The sequence below is a fragment of the Bos indicus genome, chromosome 2, assembly GCF_029378745.1.
Source record: "Bos indicus isolate NIAB-ARS_2022 breed Sahiwal x Tharparkar chromosome 2, NIAB-ARS_B.indTharparkar_mat_pri_1.0, whole genome shotgun sequence".
Taxonomy (NCBI): Eukaryota; Metazoa; Chordata; class Mammalia; order Artiodactyla; family Bovidae; genus Bos; species Bos indicus.
In genome coordinates, this window is record NC_091761.1 from 7,890,453 (window position 1) to 7,912,948 (window position 22,496).

A 22,496-nucleotide genomic window follows, 5' to 3' on the forward strand; every position below is an offset into this window, starting at 1 on the left:
TATAACAATCTGGGACATGTGATCGGATTCTGCAGCTGGGGCAGTCTTGTGGGACTGTCCCATTAGCCTGTGAGATCTGTGATAAAAATATGTAGACACTGACAGAATTTACTTAAATTGGAGGACATCCAGGTTGTGTCCACCAAGAACTGGAGAATAGATTGGTATGGAAAAACTCACACTCATCATTTGTCAGATGTGTTTTGAGTAGAAGAAACAGTTTTTTCCTTTTAAAAGGACAATGAAAACAGGCCTTAAAAAATCACCCCTTCTTTCTCCCTCTTTCTCTGCTGTCCTTCATTTTTTTTCTTCTTCCTTTTCACAAATATTTACTGAGCATCTTCTCAATTTCCAGGCATGAATCTGAATGCTAGGAAGTCAGGAAGGTTGTTCAGTTATTCAGTTGTGTCCAACTCTTTGCAATCCCATGAACTGCAGCATGCCAGGCTTCCCCGAGCTTTACTATCTCCCAGAGTTTGCTCAAACTCATGCACATTGAGTCGGTGATGCCATCCAACCATCTCATCTTCTGTTGTCCCCTTCTTCTCCTGCCTTAAATCTTTCCTAGCATTAGGGTCTTTTCCAATGATTCAGCTCTTTGCATCAGGTAGCCAAATTATTAGAGCATCAGGTTCAGCATCAGTTCTTGCAAGGAATATTCAGAGCTGATTTCCTTTAAGATGGACTTGTTTGAACTCCTTGCAGTCCAAGGACTCTCAAGAATCTTCTCCAGCACCACAGTTCAAAAACATCAATTCTTTGGTCCTCAGCTTTCTTTATAGCCCAACTCTCATATCCATACATGACTACTGGAAAAGCCATAGCTTTGACTATATGGACTTTTGTCAGCAAAGTAATGTCTCTGCTATTTAATATGCTGTCTAGGTTGATCATAGCTTTTCTTCCAAGGAGCAAGTATCTTTTATTTCATGGTTGCAAACAAAATCTGCAGTGATGTTGGAGCCCAAGAAAATCAAGTCTGTCGTTCTTTCCCCATCAATTTGCCATGAAGTGATGGGACTGGATGCCATGTTCTTAGTTTTTTGACCATTGAGTTTTAAGTCAGCTTTTTCACTTTCCTCTTTCACTTTGATCAAGAGGCTCTTTAGTTCCTCTTTGCTTTCTGCCATAAGGGTGGTGTCATCTGCATACCTGAAGTTATTGATATTTCTCCCAGCAATCTTGATTCCAGCTTCTGCTTCATCCAGCCTGGCATTTCACATGATGTACTCATCTTCTAAATTAAATAAGCAGGGTGACAACATACAACCTTGACGTACTCCATTCCCAACTGGGAACCAGTCCGTTGTTCCATGTCCAGTTCTAACTGTTGCTTCTTGACCTGCATACAGGTTTCTCAGGAGGCAGGTAAGGTGGTCTGGTATTCCCATCTCTTTAAGAATTTTCCACAGTTTGTTGTTATCCACACAGTCAGAGGCTTTGGCATAGTCAATAAAGCAGAAGTAGATGCTTTTCTGGAACTCTCTTGCTTTCTCTATGATCCAACGGATGTTAGCAATTTGATTTCTGGTTCCTCTGCCTTTTCTAAATCCAGCTTGAACATCTGGAGGTTCTCAGTTCATCTAATGTCAAAGCTTTGCCTGGAGAATTTTGAGGATTACTTTGTTTGTGTGTGAAATGAATCCTTATCCATCAGAGGGCAGAAAGAATGAAAACCCCAGGTTGGTACATGTTCAATATGCTACTGGAAAAGGGCAAGGAATAGCTCCAGATGGAATGAAGAGGCTGAGCCCAAGCGAAACAACACCCAGTTGTACATGTGTCTGGTGGAGAAGTAAAGTCCAACACTGTAAATAAGATTATTGCATGGGAACCTGGAATGTTAGGTCCATGAATCAAGGTAAATTGGAAGTGGTCAAACAGGAGGTGGCAAGAGTAAACATCGACATTTCAGGAATCAGTGAACTAAAATGGATGGGAATGGGCAAATTTTATTCAGGTGACATTTTATCTACTACTGTGGGCAAGAATCCCTTAGAAGAAACAGAGCAACCCTCATAGTCACAACAGACTCTGAAATGCAGTACCGGATGCAGTCTCAAAAGCAACAGAACAATCTCAGTTCATCTCCAAGGCAAACCATTCAATATCACAGTAATCTAAGTCTAGGCCCCAACAACTAATGCCAAAGAAGCTGAAGTTGAATGGTTCTGTGAAGACTTTCAAGACCTTCTGGAAATAACACCGAAAAAGGATGTCCTTTTCATCATAGGGGACTGGAATGCAAAAGTAGGAAGTCAAGATATACCTGGAGTAACAGGCAAGCTTGGCCTTGGAGTACAAATTGAAGCAGGGAAGTTTTGCTAAGAGAATGCACTGGTCATGGCAAACACCCTCTTCCAACAACACAAGAGATGACTCTTGGGCAGGGGGCAGTAATAAAATATAGAATTTTAGGCACTCAAAAGTACTATTAAAAATAAGGCAAAAGGTTAAAAATTAATATGATAGGCACCGATTTTAGATTACAGGTTTAGAAAAGGAAGATAAAATGGCTTTGAGTAGAAACGTAAGTGAAGTGAGGTAGTAAGTCAAGGTACTTCCTGAAAAAAGCAAGAAGAAAAAGCAAGTCTGGCATTTTGAAAAATAGCAAGGAAGCCAGTATGCTTGAGGAGGTTGAGGGTAAGGAAAGTGGTAAGGACAGAGGTCAGCAGGCCAGATGCTGCAGGGCTTCGTAAACATGGTAAGTAGTATGGATTCTGTTCTAAGTATATTAGGAAGGCACTGGAAAGATTTAGTAAAATAGCTGATAAGACTTGACTTTTTATTTAAAAGTTATCATTCTGACAATAAATGGAAACTAGACTGTTGAGGTGAGGGAACGTGGTACAAGAGTGGAAGCAGGGAGGCCAAGTAGGGGCTGTAAGAAATGACAGAGAAAAGAGCCTGTTGTAAGGAGTCAGGCACACAGTAGTAAAAATTGGCCAAACTGTGCATGTATTTTGAGGATAGAACCATAAATTCTTACGAACAGATGGACTGCTGGGTATAGTAGATTTGAGAGAAAGTGAGATTATCAATGATCCTGAAGGGAAAAAACAAGTGAGGAGCAAATCTGGGGATAAATTGTGAGTCAAAGTTTCTCTTTTGACACTTTCTAAGCAATTACATTTTACAGTCCTGTACTAATATTACTACTAACTTGGAAAAACTCTTAAAAATCTTACAGCAAATGCCCTGTTTCTGTTCCTGTCTTCGTGCCTGAGGCTAGCTCCAATTAGAACAAAGGAAGAGGCTGGGTGGCAGTGCAGCTCATGTCCCACTTTTCTTTTTTCTAACCACAACAACCAGCGAGTATGACATCTTAAATATGCAAGATGCTTATTCTTCATGTTGGTTTGATCCCTTCCTGACTGCATTATGAAGTACTATATGGTACAATCATTGTAATATTTAAAAATATTCAAGTTAGTGTTAGAGTAACAAAGCTTATGCAATTGATTGGACTATCTGGCAGATTTAGCTATATTTGTGTTAATAAGATGTAATTTATATCTGACCTAAAAAAATCCTTCTATATTATTCAATGTTTAAATTGCTGAGATTTTGATTCCTCCTTTTTTATACTTATCAATTAACAGTACAAATTCTTAACACATGCCTAAGCTTCCAGCATCAATTTGCGAAACTACTGTTTTAGTTAAAATAATTTTATTTTCTTGAAATAATAAAATATTTTTATTTAAGGTAGATTAAACATAATGGTTATAAAATTTAAAAAATATTCCAAAATATCCATATAAATTGACATTTTATTTTAAATCCTTCACTCTCTGGGGCCAAAAAACATTTCTTAACAGCTAGAAAGTATGTCTGCTTCACAGGTAATAAGCAGGCACCATGCTGTGTGCATCTGGAGAATTAATATCTGTTTCTGGATAATAAGATTCAAGATACTAGCAGATAACCTTTGATCTCAGAACTGCTAAACATCCTTTTTAAGAGTTAACTGTTTTTCAATTCTTCTTTGTCTTTTATGCTGATGTAACTTACAACTCTAAGAACTTTAATTGCCAAGCAAATATTGAAGCTGAAGTGAAAAAGAAATGCTATTTCACCTCTAAATAGAACAAACAGATGATACCAAAGTATAATCAATTCTAACTTCAACTTGATATGTGCAACTGCCAATTAGATCATGTGGGCTCTGAATTTTAAAGAGGCCTGAAGAACAGTTTCAAAAAGAATCAGTAAATTTAGCTCTTAATGCTCTTCTTTCTTCGGGTATAAAATGTAGCCTAAAAAGCATACTTCCTCCATTTCTAGAAAAGATTCTGAGACATTCCTTTGTCTTTGTCCTATCAGTTAACAGATATTAATATTGTTGCTCAGTCCTACAGTTGTGTCTTCATCGCCCTAATGCATAATATGAAAAATTTCATTCAGTTGTGGTGTTCATATACTAAAAACAAAGATATATTAAAAATGTCATTCAACCAGAACTGCTACAGTAAATTTGGTAAAAGAAAGCAAGTCTATGATGAATAATCCTGTGGTCCAGGTAAGTAATCGCTTGTTATTTTTATTGCAGAACAGCCAAATTTTATTGTGTTCTTACCTATATGCCAAGAGCTAAGCCTTCCCTGGTGGCGCAGATAATAAAGAATCTGCCTGCAGTGCAGGAGACCCAGGTTCGATCCCTGGGTTGGGAAGATCCCCTGGAGAAGGGAATGGCAACCCACTCCTGTATTCTTGCCTGGAGAATTCCATGGTCAGAGGAGCCTTGTAAGCTATAGTCCGTGGGGTCACTAAGATGTGGGGATGTTCCCGGTGGTCCAGTGGCCAAGGGTCCATGTTCCCAAAGCAGGGGGCCTGGGTTCAACCCCTGGTTTGGAACTAAATCCCACATGCTATAACTAAGAGCTCACATAGTGCAACTAAAGATCCCACATGCCACAACTAAGACCCAATGCAGCCAAATAAATAAATAAAAACAAATATTTTAAAAAAGATTTTTTAGAAGAGTTTCTGGATGTGGGTTAGCAGTCCTGGGCTTAGCTCTGTCCACAGATCTATCTGCCCTTCTCATACCTCATATTGGGCTTCCCTGGCTCAAATAGTAAAGAATCTGCCTGCAATGCAGGATACCTGGGTTCGATCCCAGGGTTGGAAAGATCCCCTGGAGAAGGGAATGGCTACCCACTCCAGTATTCTTGCCTGGAGAATCCCATGGACAGAGGAGCCTGGCAGGTTACAATCCATGGGGTCGCAAAGAGTCAGACACGACTGAGCGACTAAGACTTTCACGCTTCACAAGGATATACAGCTAGAGAGAGAAGTATATAGCTTTTCTTGAAGTACTTTCTGATCAAAGAAAGTATTCTTCAAAATGTTTTCTTTATGAAGACTATTTGTAGAGAATGCTTGAGCATGTGCCCCAACACACATGCAAATTAATATATGTACATATATAATATACTATATTTAATCTAAAAATTAAATGTACATACTACTTTCTTAATATTAGGATATCTTGAAATATACATAAATGGCACCCCACTCTAGTACTCTTGCCTGGAAAGTCCCATGGATGGAGGAGCCTAGAAGGCTGCAGTCCATGGAGTCGCTGAGGGTCGGACACGACTGAGCAACTTCACTTTGACTTTTCACTTTCATGCATTGGAGAAGGAAATGGCAACCCACTCCAGTGTTCTTGCCTGGAGAATCCCAGGGACGGGGGAGCCTGGTGGGCTGCCATCTCTGGGGTCGCACAGAGTAGGACACGACTGAAGTGACTTAGCAGCATAAGGCAAAAAGCATGAGATAAAAATTGATTTTGATTAAAAATTTTAACATTTCTTTTTTTTTTTTCTCTTTGAATTCCCCATAGGAATTCATGTATTCCACTTTGGAAACCACTGGTCAAAGAAAAAAGACAGTAAAATGTATACTACGAAAAGAGGCATGAAAATGTTTTTATGATGGGTGCTTGGGAGGAGAGAATCTAAATTTATGACGAGGGTAATCCCAAAATAAAATGATGAGGGCCTAGGGACTTACACTTTGATAAACTAGGAAGATCATACCTATGATGCCATGGTGTCTTTTCTTATCATATTATCTCACATTTAATTTTGTTAGCATAAAAATTTAATTACAAAATTTGTGGAAAAGGTGATGATGATGGATAGGATGTGAATTCCTCCATTAAGAAGAAAAAAGCACAATTAATAGAGCAAAATTAAATATCCAGAAACAAAGTCTACAACAAAATTAGGTGACAAAATGTGATGGAGGGAACTTTAAGATAACCTCAAGATTCTTACCTGCTAGTGTACATACCCTTTAAATATTTCCCATTGAATGTGGATAGGATCTGAGAGAATAATGGGGTGTCATTCTTGAGATGACATTAGGTGATTGGAGTAAAAGTAGAGATACAATGAAGATACAATGAAGGTCTCCAAGCAGTTGACTTTATAAGTTAATAAAAAAAAGAAATCATCCTGGGTAGACCTAACTTAATCAAGTGAGAGCCCTTAAAAGATGTACTGGGTTCTATCTGAAGAGAGACTCTCCTGGTAGGAGAAGCAAAGAGCCTGCTGTGAACTGCTTATGAAGAGAGAGCAGCCTTTCCCCCAGATTAGATATTTTAAGAACAGACATAGACTCTTTTTAACTGGCTTTGCCATGAAATGTACAGCTGAAAGAAAATGAATTCTGACAAAAATCCATGGAGTCTTGGAAGCTGATTCTTCTCTAGTTGAGTCTGCTGATGAGAAAACAGTCCAGCCCACACCTTAATATCAGTCTTGTGATACCCTGAGCAGAGGACCCAGCTAGGGAGTCTATGGGACTTTCAACACACAAAAACTGTGAGGAAATAAATGATGATGCAAGGAGGTGTTTTAGACAACACAACATCTGTTACAAGGTATAGAAAATGAATACATGTGCTGCCTCCAGGAATCTCATAATTCAACTAAATGAGGATAAACAATTGACAGCCAGAGACACTTGTAGTATCAGTACCTGTGATGGAGAAAATAAAGGAAATAGAAGGTCTTTTGACACACCAGAATAGCCAAGAGGTTCTCAGTGACAGCTGGTATAATTGAGAGGGCATTTTCCCTTCCAGCTCTCTGGGGTGGGCATGAGATTTGGGTGAAGGTTCAAAATGGTCAGAGCAATCTAAGTGCCATGAATTTCCAAAAGCTGCACATTAAAGCCTCCCATTAATGATAACTTCTGGAAAGAGAAACAAACTGAGATAAACTGGAATAATAGTGAGTGAAGAAAAAGTCTTGAAAAACTTAACGAAGAAGACAAGGCCAGAATTTGAAAGTAAGAAGTTATACTACAGAACAGAAAATTTTAGCATTGTGAAGCTAGAAAAGATATTGTAAGCCACTACCTTTGTTTCAGCAAACCTATTCTCATGCCAAAAATATTAAAATACAAAAAGATTATATTAGAATCTCATAAGACTATAATAAGATATAAAAGAAAAATGAGAAGGGAATAATATTATAATCAATGAAAGTGAGCCAAAAGACTTGGTAACAAATCGAAATATACCTCTAGCATGATTTTTCAAAATAAGCCAAAATAACTTAAAAAAATAATAGAAGGCATGAAAAAATGACAGGGTAAACATTAGAAAAACTCAAAAATTAAGTGACAAATCTCAGAAAATTCAGAAATAAATGAGATAAGTAATTTTGAAAGAAAAACTAAACCAGAAGAATTCAAACACTCTTTATAGTGCTATAAAGAACTAAAGGTAAAAATAGCAAGAATTATGTAAGTTAGAAAAAAAGAAATGAAGAAAGAGATACAAAGGATTTGAGAGGAAGTCTCAAAAATTGAATGCAGAAAAAATAATCCAACATATAATGAGTCCTCAAAGGAGACAGCCAAAAAATGGGACAGAATAAATACTAAAATTAAAAAAAAATTTTAACTTTATTAAATGAAAAAAATTTAATAATGTCATATGAATATTACATTGCATACTTGGGCAAAGTCACCAACATAACCAATAAGACATATTCTAGTCAAATTCCAGTAAAATTTAAAGTTAAAAAAAAAAAATCTTTGAGAATGTAGACAAAAACTTCAAGGCACTCATAAAGAAGAAAAATGTCAGGTTAAAATCAAAGTTTTAACAACAATGCTAATAGCAAAAGACAACTGAAGAAAAGAAAATGGAAACTAATGATTTTGGATAGAGCAAATATCTTTGAAATATTAAGGTACAGACCAATTGCTGTCAGCCTGTGAGAACTAAGGAAACATTCCAATCAGTTCTTCCTTAAGTATCACCTTCAGTCAGGCAAATTAAGAAGAGAAACAATTACATAAGGCAAATTTACATTTACAGCTCACACAACAAAAAGACAACCCAATTAAATATGGTCAAAGGATTTGAGTAGACATTTCTCCAAAGATATATCAATGGCCAACAAGTACTACACCAAAAGATGTTCAACATCTTTAATCATTCAGATCAGATCAGTCGTTCAGTCGTGTCCGACTCTTTGCGACCCCATGAATCGCAGCACACCAGGCTTCCCTGTCCATCACCAACTCCCGGAGTTCGCTCAGACTCATGTCCATCGAGTCAGTGATGCCATTCAGCCATCTCATCCTCTGTCGTCCCCTTCTCCTCTTGCCCTCAATCCCTCCCAGCATCAGAGTCTTTTCCAATGAGTCAACTCTTTGCATGAGGTGGCCAAAGTACTGGAGTTTCAGCTTTAGCATCATTCCTTCCAAAGAAATCCCAGGGCTGATCTCCTTAGTGAAATGCAAATTGAAACCATAATGAGATAGCATTTGATACTCACTAGAATCACTAGAAACTTTTAAAAATAGATGATAGCAAGCATCAGTGAGCATGAAGACATCACTGGAGAGAATATAAAATGATACAATCACTATGGAACAGTTTGGCTGTTCCTAAAAAGTTAAACATAGAATTACCCCATGACCCAGGAATTGACCCTTAAGAATTGAAAACAAGTTCCCAAATACTTGGTTGAAAATGCTCTTAGCAGCACTATCTACAATAATCAAAAGATGGAAACAACCTAAATACTCATTAATGGATCAGTGGCTAAATAGAAATGTGGTATACACATACAATGGAATATTATTTAATCATTTAAAGGATTGAAGTACTAGAACATGCTATGACATGAAAGTGAAAATGTTAGTCCCTCAGTCATGTCTAACTCTTTGTGACCCCATGGACTCTAGCCTGCCAGGTTCCTCTGTCCATGGAATTCTCCAGGTAAGTATACTGGAGTGGGCAGCCTTCCCTTCTCCTGAGGATCTTCCCAAGCCAGGGATCAAAGCCAGGTCTCCTGCAAGTTTCCTGCATTGCAGGCAGATTGTTTACTGTCCGAGCCACCATGGATTCCTCAAAAACATTACTAAAGTGAAAGAAATCAGACACTAAAAGCCAGATATTATATGATCTCATTTACTTGAAATATATAGAAAGAGTAAATCAAAAAGCAAGTTGGTGGCTGCCAGGTGCTGGGGGGAGGTGAGAATGAGATCTGACTCTATTAGATATGAGGTTAGGCCAATGGAAATATTTTGTAACTAGAAATGGTGTTCAAAAAACACTGTGAATGGACTAAATTACCACTGAATTGCACACTTTAAAATAGTTATTTTTATTTTGTGAATTTCATCTTAAAAAATAAAATTAAAATTATAAATATATATATATATATATATACCTACATGTAAAACTAAGATGAAATGATGAAGACAGGATAGAATACACAGTGTTCAATGTAGAGAAAGGACTATCAAAAATGGATGTAATCATGGAAATTATATGAAAACTAGAATGAACTTGCTAACTGTCTTTTATATATCAACAGCAAAATAAAGACTGTTACTTTGAGTCAGATGCTAGAGTTACCAAGGAGAGAAGAGATCTTATACTGCTCATCATAGGAAATAAGAGATTAAAATAAAAAGAAGGGTTCATAGAATCAAGACTCAATCTACTCTAGGGGCTTATTCGGGACTAGACTAACGTGTTTGACTGTGCTGATCTGAGGCCAGCCAGTCCCTTCCTGTGTGTTCTGTGTCAAGGGCAGGGTTGGCGAAATGTTTGATAGCTGGATTGAGGCAGAGAAAGGACAAGACGAACCAGAACCTCTCCAGCACCAAAAAACACAAACTTGCTCAAAGAATGATGGAGGTATGCCAAAGTGACACCAAGGCCTAAAGGGTCACCAGTGAGACAATTTAAAGAGCACTATACATAATGATAGTAATGGATTACAAGCCACTGAATAAAATAGGAAGTCATGGGGAAATAATGCTATAAATAAATACATACATTACAGAGAAGGAAAGTCATACTTTATAGCAGAATGCCAACACAGAGGGAATGAATTAAAAAGCGACCACTTGACAACCATCACAGAAATAACTAATTAAGACAAGGGTAATCAGTGCTAAAATTAATAGGTGAACATTGATGTAGCTCAAGTTATTCACAAGGTTTTGATTCTGAGTCTCTTTCGTATGTAAAGTGAGATAACAATGAATAATGCTATTTTCTTTTATCTCCACTGGTGTGGAGAACTGGGATTCTTAAAATATCTCTCCCAAATATTAATTACTCATTTATATAAAACTACTGATTATCAACCTTTTCACAGGAGAAATAGGGTAGATACTATATTAACTAATTTGAGGAAATGACCAGTATTGGGACATATTGACAACTTGTAGTTCTTGATGCATTGGGAAAAACACCAGACAAACTCAAATTGAGAGATACCCTACAAAGTAGCCGGTATTCTTAATAAAATGCAAAGGTCATGAAAGGAAAGGGAAGAATGGTAACTTTCCAAACTGGGAGATTACAGAGACAGCTATACATAGTATGCAGTCTTAATTGGATCTTGAAGTATACTATTGGGACTATCAGCAAAACATAAATAGAGTTTATGAGTGAGATGATGGAATTCAATATTAATTTTGTGATGTTGATGGCTATACTGTGGTTACAAAGAAGAATGTCCTTGTTTTTAGGGAAAAGTCACTGAAGTAATATAGGGTAATGGGACAGCATGTCTGCTATTTTATCTCAAACAGTTCTGAAAAAAATATTATATTTATGTGTGTGTTATTATGCTACATACAATGGATGTATAAATGTATAAATATGCATGTGTATATACACATATATATATATATAGAGAGAGAGAGAGAGAGAAGAGAAAGAGGGGGAAAGAGAAAGAAAATAAATACATATGCTTAATGCAGTAAAATTTCAATGAATGAAAGCTAGGAAATCTTTGCTAGGCAAAGATTATATGGAGTTCTTCATACTATTCTTAAAACACTTCTGTGCAGCAGAAACTCCTTATTGAGAAAAGAAACACTGTATCATAATTCCTGGCCCCAATGATTACCATAGTGAAGGGAAGCTGCAAAGGACAAGGATTCAGCCCTGTCTACTTTAAGTATACATTGTTTAATTGATTAAACTTAGAAAAGAGGTAAATTTTTACTAATTTTTAAAGCACAATTTTAAAATGGCAATTCCTTAGAATAGAAAATAAAAGGAAAAATATGATCCTAAATACGTATCTTGTTGGTAGTATAATCACACAAACAAGAGCTATTTCTTGTGACTCTGAAACAAAACAATTTGACCCAATATCTCTAAGGTGATATGTCATAAGGAACAAAAGGAAGTGCAAACAAAACAAATTCATTTCAGTGATGATATAGGTAAGATAGTTCTGGCATTGTGATTCTGAGGCTCTTTCATATATAAAGATGGACAACAATCAGTTCAGTTCAGTTCAGTCGCTCAGCCATGTCCGACTCTTTGTGAACCCATGAACTGCAGCACGCCAGGCCTCCCTGTCCATCACCAACTCCCAGAGCCTACTCAAACTCATGTTAATTGAGTCAGTGATGCCATCCAAACATCTCATCCTCTGTTGTCCCCTTCTCCTGCCTTCAATTTTTCCCAGCATCAGGGTCTTTTCAAATGAGTCAGTTCTTCACATCAGGTGGCCAAAGTTTTGGACTTTCAGCTTCAGCATCAGTCCTTCCAATGAACACTCAGGACTGATCTCCTTTAGGATGGACAGGTTGGATCTCCTTGCAGTCCAAGGGACTCTCAAGAGTCTTCTCCAACACCACAGTTCAAAAGCATCAATTCTTTGGCGCTCAGCTTTCTTCACAGTCCAACTCTCACATCCATACATGACCACTGGGAAAACCATAGCCTTGACTAGACGGACCTTTGTTGGCAAAGTAATGTCTCTGCTTTTCAATATGCTGTCTAGGTTGGTCATAACTTTCCTTCCAAGTAGTAAGCATCTTTTAAGTTCATGGCTGCAGTCACCATCTGCAGTGATTTTGAAGCCCCAAAAAATAAAGTCTGCCACTGTTTCCACTGTTTCCCCATCTATTTCCCATGAAGTGATGGGACCAGATGCCATGATCTTTGTTTTCTCAGTTTGAGTTTTAAGCCAACTTTTTCACTTTCCTCTTTCACTTTCATCAAGAGGCTCTTTAGTTCTTCCTCACTTTCTGCCATAAGGATGGTGTCATCTGCATATCTGAGGTTATTGATATTTCTCCCGGCAATCTTGATTTCAATTTATGCTTCTTCCAGTCCAGCATTTCTCATGATGTACTCTGCATATATGTTAAATAAGCAGGGTGTCAATATACAGCCTTGACGTACTCCTTCTCCTATTTGGAACCAGTCTGTTGTTCCATGTCCAGTTCTAAGTGTTGCTTCCTGACCTGCATACAGATTTCTCAAGAGGCAGGTCAGGTCGTCTGGTATTCCCATCTCTTTCAGAATTTTCCACAGTTTACTGTGATCCACACAGTCAAAGGCTTTGGCATAGACAATAAAGCAAAAACAATAAACAACGTTACATTCTATTATCTTCATTGGTATTGAGAGTTTTAGGTGAAAGTTGAATGTATGTGAAAGAAGATACACATGTGAAACAGAAATAGTTAAATAAACTCCACAGTTCTGATATCAAATTGGAACAATCAGTGTAATCTCTAGACATATGTTTATCTTTAAAAAAACGAATATTGAAAGGTTAGAAACAGCCAACTGTAGTAGTAATGAACAGCACTCTGGCACCCAGTTTTTGGTCTTAAAAATAGTGCTTCTCACTAAAGAACCAAAGTTCCTTGAACAAATGGCTGAGTCAATATCTGAGATGAGAACTGTACAGAGTCTAAGTATAAGGTTTGAAGGCCCCAATGGAAAAATGATCATCAATTAGAATAATAACTGAAATGGATGGAAAAATGTCAAACGTGTCTAAATTCATGAGCTAATAAGAATAAGAAAGGATAATAACTCATCCCTCAACACTGAAAAGAGCTAGAAAACAAATTCCTCATTGCAAGAGCCAGCATATAAAGGAAAAAAACCCAACAATTTATCTCGACTTCCCTATGTAAACAGTTTCATTGTTAACCTAGAACAGGTTTTTCTTTAGAAGTATCCTGCTAGTTAATTGTAAAAGTAATGACAGAATGGGAACATACATTTCAAGCCCTAATAAACTAGTGGAGCCATTGAGTATCAGTGGCTACTTAACATCAAACAAGAGAAACAAGCAAAAGTTATATAACTCCTGATGAAAGAATGCTACACCACCAGGAAACAGATTTGCTGAAAGAAAATCAAACCTGATTCTGATCAAACTTCTATATCCAACTAATTAACATTGTACAGAAAATTCAGAGAACTGAGGAACATGTTAACTACTCCACAGGGTTGCCATCATTAAAATCAGATAGTGAGAAACTCTCTAGCACAAAGGAATGGTTTCTTCTACATTTATTTGTTACATGCAGGGTAGAAAGAGAGAAAGATGAAAGAGAACATTGATTAAAAAGACATGAATAATGTAAGTTATGGACTTGTTAAGGAATATAAGTTATATTTAAAACAAGCAAATTGAAAACACTATGAGACAATTGGCAATTTAAACATGGCTAGCAATTGATGCTATTGAAGAATTACTATAATTATTTTCATGTCCTAATGACATAGTAATTACATTTAAAATAGTTTTAGATATTCACACAGAGATACTCATAGATGAAATTAAAGAATGCTGGATTTGCATCAAAATAGTATTAGGAGAGGGTTAAGGAAAGAGCATATAGATGAACAGAACGTCCATGCATGGAAATTGCTGAAGGTGGGTGAGGGATACACAAGGGTTCATTACATCACTGTGAACTCTGCACATGTCTGAAATTATTCTTAATAAACATTTAAAATAATTTATAACTACGATAGTGGATTAAACTAGTAATTTTGGTAAAGTATTCTCTATATTACAAAATTTACACACATATAAAAATTCATAAAAATTTTCAGATTAGAAGAGTTGCAATTTTTTAATTAGTATGTTTCATGTGTTACTAGTCAGTAGTCCTCTTTGTCATCAGTTCAAATAACAACCTCATATTTTACATGTGACAAACCAATATAACAGATTTCTATCATAAGGCCAGACAACGATTCCTCCAACAGTTGCACATTTAAGACACAATTATCTTTTAATATCTATAGTAAATAAAATACCAAAATATCCTGAAATGAGGCAAAGATACACTTAACTTTTAAGAAGGTTTATTTTTAGGACTGAAACTCAAGTGCACACACATACGTATACATACACATATTATATACATATAGTATATGTATATACCCATATATGCATATATATATACACACAGAAACATATATACTTTTAAAAATAGAAACATGATGGAAGTCTGAAAATCAAAAGAAATTTTAAAAGTGCTATTTTCAGCTCAACTTTATCCATCTTAAAATGCTAACTAATCATGAACATTTATATTTCTGCTAATGCCTTTGAAAATGATTTTGATATGTTAAATGTTTCATAAAATACCTTTAACCGACTTTTGAGTTACTAAAATTATATGGAGTTAAAAAAATACTAGTTAGCACAGAAATTTTGTTTTTTCATCATATTTTAAAAATTTAATCCCTTGTCGGGAATTTTTAACAGAATATGCTTTACAAGTGTGTAGTACTATTAAAATGCAGTCAGATCACAGTCATGGAATCTCTGTAAAACTATATTGCTTTATTTAAAACTAATGAAAGAGCCTAATGTGTGTAAGCAACATTGTGCAGCAGAAAGAATACTACATTAGGAAAACAAGTTATAATTCTCATTATCATTGTCTGTATGGCCAAGGGTAAATCCCATATATTCTGGAATTTAATTTCTTTGAATAGGGCCATAACATGGGAATAAATTGTTTCTACAGACATACTGAACAGTTTTAAAGGAATAAAGATATTTCCTCATCTTTAAAATGGGATACATAACATCAATACTTTACTGTGCTCTTTGAGTGTAGTGCTACAGAAAAGCAGGGATCAATTATAAGCAAATTGAGTTTCTCAAAAACTCACCCTCAGCTGGTAGAACATGACTTTTTCATCCTCAGGAGCAATGAATAAACTGGAAACCGCTAAGGAGAAGAAGCCATCCGTGGTTGACTTTTGAAAAGCAGACTACATAGTACTAAAGATTAACCTGAATCTCTACCTGATTTCTGAGCAGCTCATCTTCTAAGCAGTAGTTCTCAGAAAGGAGGTCAAAGAGATGTTTGAGGAGTCCAGGGGTCTGGAAACTGAAGCAGCAGAGAAATAAATAGTGCCTCTATAGGGTCAGTGCCTCTAATTAGCACAGGCACAGAGAAACTCCACTGCTTTTATGCAGTCACAGTAAGAAAGAGAGTCTCATTACATCCTGTGACCTGTGTGTCCTGGAAAAGGCTTAGGAAGGAAAAAGGTATTTTCAGTAACAGTTGAGAAAATTTCTTTTTAAATAGGTGCAGGGATTTTTTGTGAATCAAAATTCCTGCCCGAGTCCAAAACCGATTAATAATATCTAATTAAAATTACCTATTTAATTTGAATGTTTATTTACTTTAAACAGATGAACATATATTTAATTAAATTAGAAAATACATCAGAGTTTCAAATACAAAGTGAAAAGCAAGTCTAAAATAAGTTTATATTTTTAAATTTCATGTCTGCAAGTAACAAATACAACATCAGATTGACTAAGGCTATTTAAGTGTAGGACAGGTTGAAGGCATAGCCTGTCATTCAGTTTTAGGAATTAAGTTAAGAACACATACATATATATATATCATATGTAAATTGTATGTGTATATGGTGTATGTGTAATACCTATGTATACATGTACATATCCATATACATATGTATTTGTACAAACCTGACAACTGAATTTATTCTTAGAAATTAACCAATTAATATAGACAAATTTATTGTTTTAAAAGGGCATTGATAAGAACTAATTCCTAGTTGAACTAGCACTTTAAATGAAATCTGATGAATTCTTGACTAAAATATTAAAAGGAATTTGGAGGATTTTGAAAGGAATAAATACAGTATTTAAAGGGTATTAACATATGATGGATAAAAAGTAAGCCTAAAGAGAAATGAAAAAGTCAATAAAATAGCAGTATGTCCAGTGTTGAGAATGAATTTTTTTTTAATTTTGAATTTTTGACACGTGTATTGAGTCCTGCCCCCGAGACCTCAGGTGCGAGGCTTTGCACCAAGGCCTCAGAAGTGGAGCCCAGAATCAAGGTCACCTCCGAAGCTGACTGAGCCCCTCTGTAACTGTTGCCAAAGGCCCCTGATCACCACTAACAAGCTTCCTGACTCCCAATTAGGCAAAGATGCCCACTCCAGTAAATATTCTTGCACCCCAACCAATCACCTAACGCCAACCTTTTAGCAAGAATTTTCTTTGTCTTGAGACTATAAAAATTGGCTATTAACACACAAAATCTGTTGACTCTCCCTGGTCTGTCAGGGGAGGTCGGCCTGCTGCGCTTGCAGTACTCACTTTATCTCTGCTCTTTGTTCTTAATAAACTGACTCCCTTCTGAAATGCTTTATGTCTGGAAATTTTTTTCTAACCCGTGCTCGGACTGCCTCAACAACATGAGAAATATTTTAAAAATTAAGAAAATATGAAGAAAGAGGTTTAACACTTTATCTTTGATTAAAAACAAAGAATAGCTACTTAGCGCTATTTGAAATGCTCTTCCATGTGTAAGGAAAAGGCAGTTAGAATTATATTTCCAAAAATGAAGATGTGATTTTCCATTCTCTGCTCGGAGACCTTCATATTTTGATTCTTCGGCTCTACCTGTCCCTCTTCCTGTAAAGCTTTTCCTCATGCACTGGAGTGCTCCACTCCCAAACAAATAATTACTCTCCCTATAAGTCTTCATATATTCTGTCACAGTATTTGAAATTATTAATCTATACATGCTTTCACTCTATTATAGTGAAATAAATAGATTCTCAAATGAAATAAAAAGATTCTCAAATGCAAAAGCTATGCCTTCTTTATGGTTTTAATCCCAAGCCTGACACATACATGACAAAAAGACAAAAATAATCAATTAATGACTGACTAAATGGGTGGATAGAAGTAACCACAACAAAGAGCTGGTGATGATAACCCTTCATATTTTTAATCTGAAATTTCACTAATAATGTTCTAAAAGAAAAAATATAGTATGGCATAATTAACATTTTATCACTGTATTATCACCTACATCCCTCTGTAAACACAAAACACACACACACACATGCACACAAACACATACAAATATTCCAAGTTAAAATGTAAATTTTTAGTTTAGACTTCACATATTTAAAATTTCATAATTTGTACAGCCCTACAGGCTAGCACTACCAAATTTATTAATGACTGTGACTGATTCAAAAATGTTAAATAGGGGAAATAAAAGCTCCACCTTAAAAGAACAAATCTGCTCTTTGCCAATGAGAGGGTGAGACCAGATAATCAATAAGGGTCCTCCGAATTATTTTAAAGAATTTTTCCCATGGCGTCAAACTCCCATTAAGCCAAACTTTCACTAAGGCTGGCTGCACATGTTTTACAAAAGAACAACTTTTTTAAATGAAGAGAAACTAATTTTTCAAATGGTAGCACAGTTGAATAAATATGAATAAATTCTCTAGACATGCTATAGTAATGTATTTTTTGCTATTTTTTAACTAATTGGAATAAATTATACTATAGTTTCCATTGGGAAAAACTGTTAAAATGGATCTTCCTTCCTAACATGGATCACCTGAGCTATTCACATAATTTAGAGTGTGTAGGCAATTTCTGGCACAGAATGTAAGGAAGTAAGTATAAAGAAACCATTGGGTAATTCTAGCAAATAGCACTAGCTTGAACAAATGCAACAAAGCAACAATCCTTTATAATCCAATGAAACATGCTTTAAAAGCTTCCAGCCGTTTCCTGAGAAGAACTCAGAGTCATTAAAAAGCAGCCACGTTTTGCCATAAGAGACAATGGGAAAAGGAATTTCCTGTTGTAATGAGTAACATGAGGCAACGAAACAACGAAAACAGGCAAATTGACACTGTTTACAGATAATAGAAACACAACAACCTTTTATTTGTATACTGACACTTATATTCAAATTGGCTGGATTCTCACGGCCTCAGTTTTAAAACAGTTTAACTGCTAAGTATTTTGAAAAATTTCCTAGTGTAGACAAAAAGTATTTTCTGAGCATCTAAAACTTTCAAAAACAGAAATTAAAATATTTTTTTCAAAAACTCAGTCTTCACCATTATGAGTTGGCATCTATCTGAGAATGAATATAGTCTACCAGACTTTAAACATAAATGTTTAAGTATATTTACCCAACTATATCTGATGAACTGCCATAAATATCTTATGTGTTTGTGTGCTTTTTATTCACTTTGCAGTTGAATACTACGAGTTGAAGGGCTTGCCGTCCTGTGGCCTGTATTCATTTAATCCTGTCTCTGAATTATTGCTGACAGTCTCTCTTCCCGGGATGTAGGACACGAAGTCCACAAGTTGATACAGGTGAATTAAAGCTGAGACTGATGCCAGTTTTCTGATTGTCAGACCAGCTCTTCTATCACAAGACTAAAAAGCACGAGATTGTTAAGACCGGAAAGGACTACCAATTGAGTCCTAAAACTAAATGTCTAGCCTTGTGATTTGTTGTAATCAATCTGAGAAAAGACCTAGTATCCTTGCGCTTTACTTACTCCAGTCTAGTCACCTTAGTTAACCTCTGGCTGGCATTTACTTGATATATAATTTACATAGCATAGAGTTCACTCATTTAATACACAATTCAGTGGTTTTTAGAATATTTACAAAGTTATGCAACCATCACTATCTAACTACATTTATGCAGAACATTTTCATCACCCCAAAAAGAACTCTCAATGGAAGAACAGAAGAAAGGAGGGGAAAAAGAGGAAGAGAGGGATAGAAAGAAGAAAGGAAAGGATAAAAAGAGGAAACTACACAGAAAGAACTTCATTTAAAAGTGAAAAAAAATGCTTACAAAATAAATATTAAAAAAAAAAACACTGGAAATAGAAATTCAATAACACTTTAAAAGTACATTTTTCACTTTATTCTAGATGATTATATCTTTCCTTTCTTTTTCAAGGACTTCCCTGGTGGCTCAGATGGTAAAGTGTCTGCCTACAATGCGGGAGACCCGGGTTCAATCCCTGGGTGGGGAAGATCCCCTGGAGAAAGAAATGGCAATCCACTCCAGTACTATTGCCTGGAAAATCCCATGGACAGAGGAGCCAGGTAGGCTACAGTCCATGGGGTTGCAAAGAGTCGGACACGACTGAGCGACTTCACTTCACTTCTTCTTTTTCAAAGTCAGTATTATAATTTAGTCACGGGGTAGGTAAAAGATTCCTGGATTAGAAACTTGTTTTCTAAGACAGAGCACTGGGGCATCTTGGTTTGGTTATATTATTTTGCAAACCATAAAATTTACTTTTATCTGAGAATGGTTGCACTCATTCCATGGTACCTTGAGGAATTTTGAAATAATAAAGGTATTTTTATGAGATGTAACTAGGGACTGTCAGCTCCTTAGCATTGTTTCAACTCTATTTCTTACTTATGATAGGGCTGTGACTCTGGGCTTACCACGCCTGACATCTCCCCTGTTGTTATTTAGTCGCTTAGCCATGTCTGTCTCTTTGTGACTCCATGGACCGTAGCCTGCCAGGCTCCTCTGTTCATGGGATTTTTCCAAGAAAAAAACTGGAGTGGGTTGCCATTTCCTTCTCCAGGGGATCTTCCCGACTGGGGGTCAAAAGCCATGTCTCCTGCTTGACAGGCAGATTCTTTACCACTGAGTCACCTGGGAAGCCTAGACTGCTACCCTAGACCACCATTCACTTAGCTTAGCTTGCTGCTAGTGAAAAAAGCTGATGCTTGTCGAGACTGAAGATTAGTTCCGTCTGCTTCAGTTCGTCTTTGTCCCTTGTTTCTTGTTTTTTTCAGAACTAGCTAGCCAGAGTTTTCTGACTTAGGTAATGTTCCAGTTGGAAGCAAGACTTGATGGCTACTTGGAATCATGTGACCAAGGCAATCATCTTTGAAAATAAGAGCCCTTTCTTCTTTTTCCTACATAAAGTGAAGTGAAGTCACTCAGTCCTGTCCGACTCTTTGCGACCCCATGGACTGTAGCCCACCACACTCCCCTGTCCATGGGATTTTTCAGGCAAGAGTACTGGAGTGGGTTGCCATTTCCTTCTCCAGAGGATCTGCCCAACCCAGGGATCGAACCTGGGTCTCCCGCATGGTAGGCAGACGCTTTACCATATGAGCCACCAGCGAAGTCTCCCAGCAAAACCTGGAGAGTTGGAAGTTGCTCTTTGGGACATGAGTCCACCTTCACCCCAGGATTCTCAGCTTCCTCAACAAAGCTGTCTTTCCTTTTACCCAGCACTTGTCTCCTGGTATTGGATTCTTGGGCAACAAGCAACTGAACCTAAGGTAGGTAACATTTCCTTTTATTCTTACTGTAACTCTCATTTTCAGCACTCGGTTAGCATATACATTCAGGTCTTCATAATCTTAAGCTTTTTAGTCTCATGATGGAACAGATGGATGGCAATCAGAAAACTGGAAACAATTGCCACTTTAATTCATCCCTCTTTACTTCTTCCTTCTCTTCCAAGGGCATGTTCTATGTTCTTCTATTCTTTCATCTCCAACTGCAAACATCTTTTTTTTCTGATTTGTTCTACACTGATAAAGGATTTAAACAGAAATTAACATTTCATCTAACACTTTTCTTTGAGATTTGTTGTGTCAGAAGAATAAGTGTCATATTCTTTAAAATATCATGGGATTCTTCAAAAAGTCAACTTCTAGAAATTATTAATATCATTAAACTTTTCAGTATCTGGGTTGCATTTCACAGACAGATTATATGCAGTCCTGCAGTTTTCTGAGATAAAATTGCTTTATTACTTAGATAAAATAGATTGTATCTGAGATTGTGCTAATTGACCCTGAGAAATACAAACCACAGTAGCCTCCATGCTATAATCTTTTTTAAAAAAAATTCCCTACAACGTGCCCTTTACTTTTGTCTTCAAAATACACAATTTCCTAAGATTTACTCCTTATTCTATCAGAAACTCCAATGGACTATATGAAGAAAACTCTCTGGATCATATTAATCTATAGTAAGGAATCATGGCTATTTGCAAAGTAATTTGGGACTGTGAAAATGAAGCAAATGAACTTTAAGTAAATACTGCTAAAAGTCGTCTTTAAACACTTCATTCAAACATTTTAAGACTTATCCCACATGGTAACATATATACCCTTCAGGAACTATAAATTGCTACAAAGGAGTTATAGTATCACCTAGTCACTCCATTAGAATCTTGTTTTATAATAATAAAACAGTCATGCAAATTAATTCCATTTAAGAAATTATAAATTAGTCTAATTATGTAAATTTTATTTTTTGAAAAGACCAGAATAATTTCTGTCATTGTATGATTAAAAAATTTACGTGGATTAAAATACATAAACTGAAATCATTTTCCTGTCATAAATGCTATTTTAGAATAGAACAAATTATAAGCCCCTGACATATTACAAAACCTCCTTCTAATGATTAATAGTGTTGAGTTCTAAGAGGAATTGCCAAGCTAATGACATATTAAGCTTTTCCAGCTTCAGCATTCTTTTGAACACACTGGGAGGGCAAGCATCTTATCTGTCAAATCCTTCACTTAGTTCTTGCTAAATTAAGTTCTAAAAAATGCATAAATTACTTTTTTTCCAATGAAGATTACTGAAGTGTTATGATTTGGAATACTGCCTACTGGCTAGAATCATACTAATAAATCATAAAAATGATTTGCCTAATAGTTACACACTTGTAGTCAATATTCCATTTTAAAAATATATTGTATTGCTTCTTTGTAAAGAAAATGACAGAATTCAGTAAAGTAGACATATAACAAAAACTTGTCACCAACTAGAAACATAAAAACTGACCAATAAATAAAAATATTTTCCTTATAAAACACTAACTTAATTTTAATACATTAA

At 36.1% G+C, this 22,496-nt stretch overlaps 1 protein-coding gene across 7 annotated transcripts in view; it reads right to left on the bottom strand.

Moving 5' to 3' along the window:
• GULP1 (GULP PTB domain containing engulfment adaptor 1) overlaps window positions 1-22,496 on the bottom strand; it is a 329,999-nt gene that overhangs the window by 162,399 nt on the left and 145,104 nt on the right. The window contains exon 1 of one of the 7 annotated variants that reach the window (XM_070802462.1): window positions 15,452-16,002. The exons of the other annotated variants lie outside the window; for them this stretch is intronic. The gene's annotated coding sequence lies outside the window, so the exon portion shown is untranslated. Of the gene's footprint in view, window positions 1-15,451; window positions 16,003-22,496 lie in introns of those variants that run through there. 7 annotated transcript variants of the gene reach the window in all.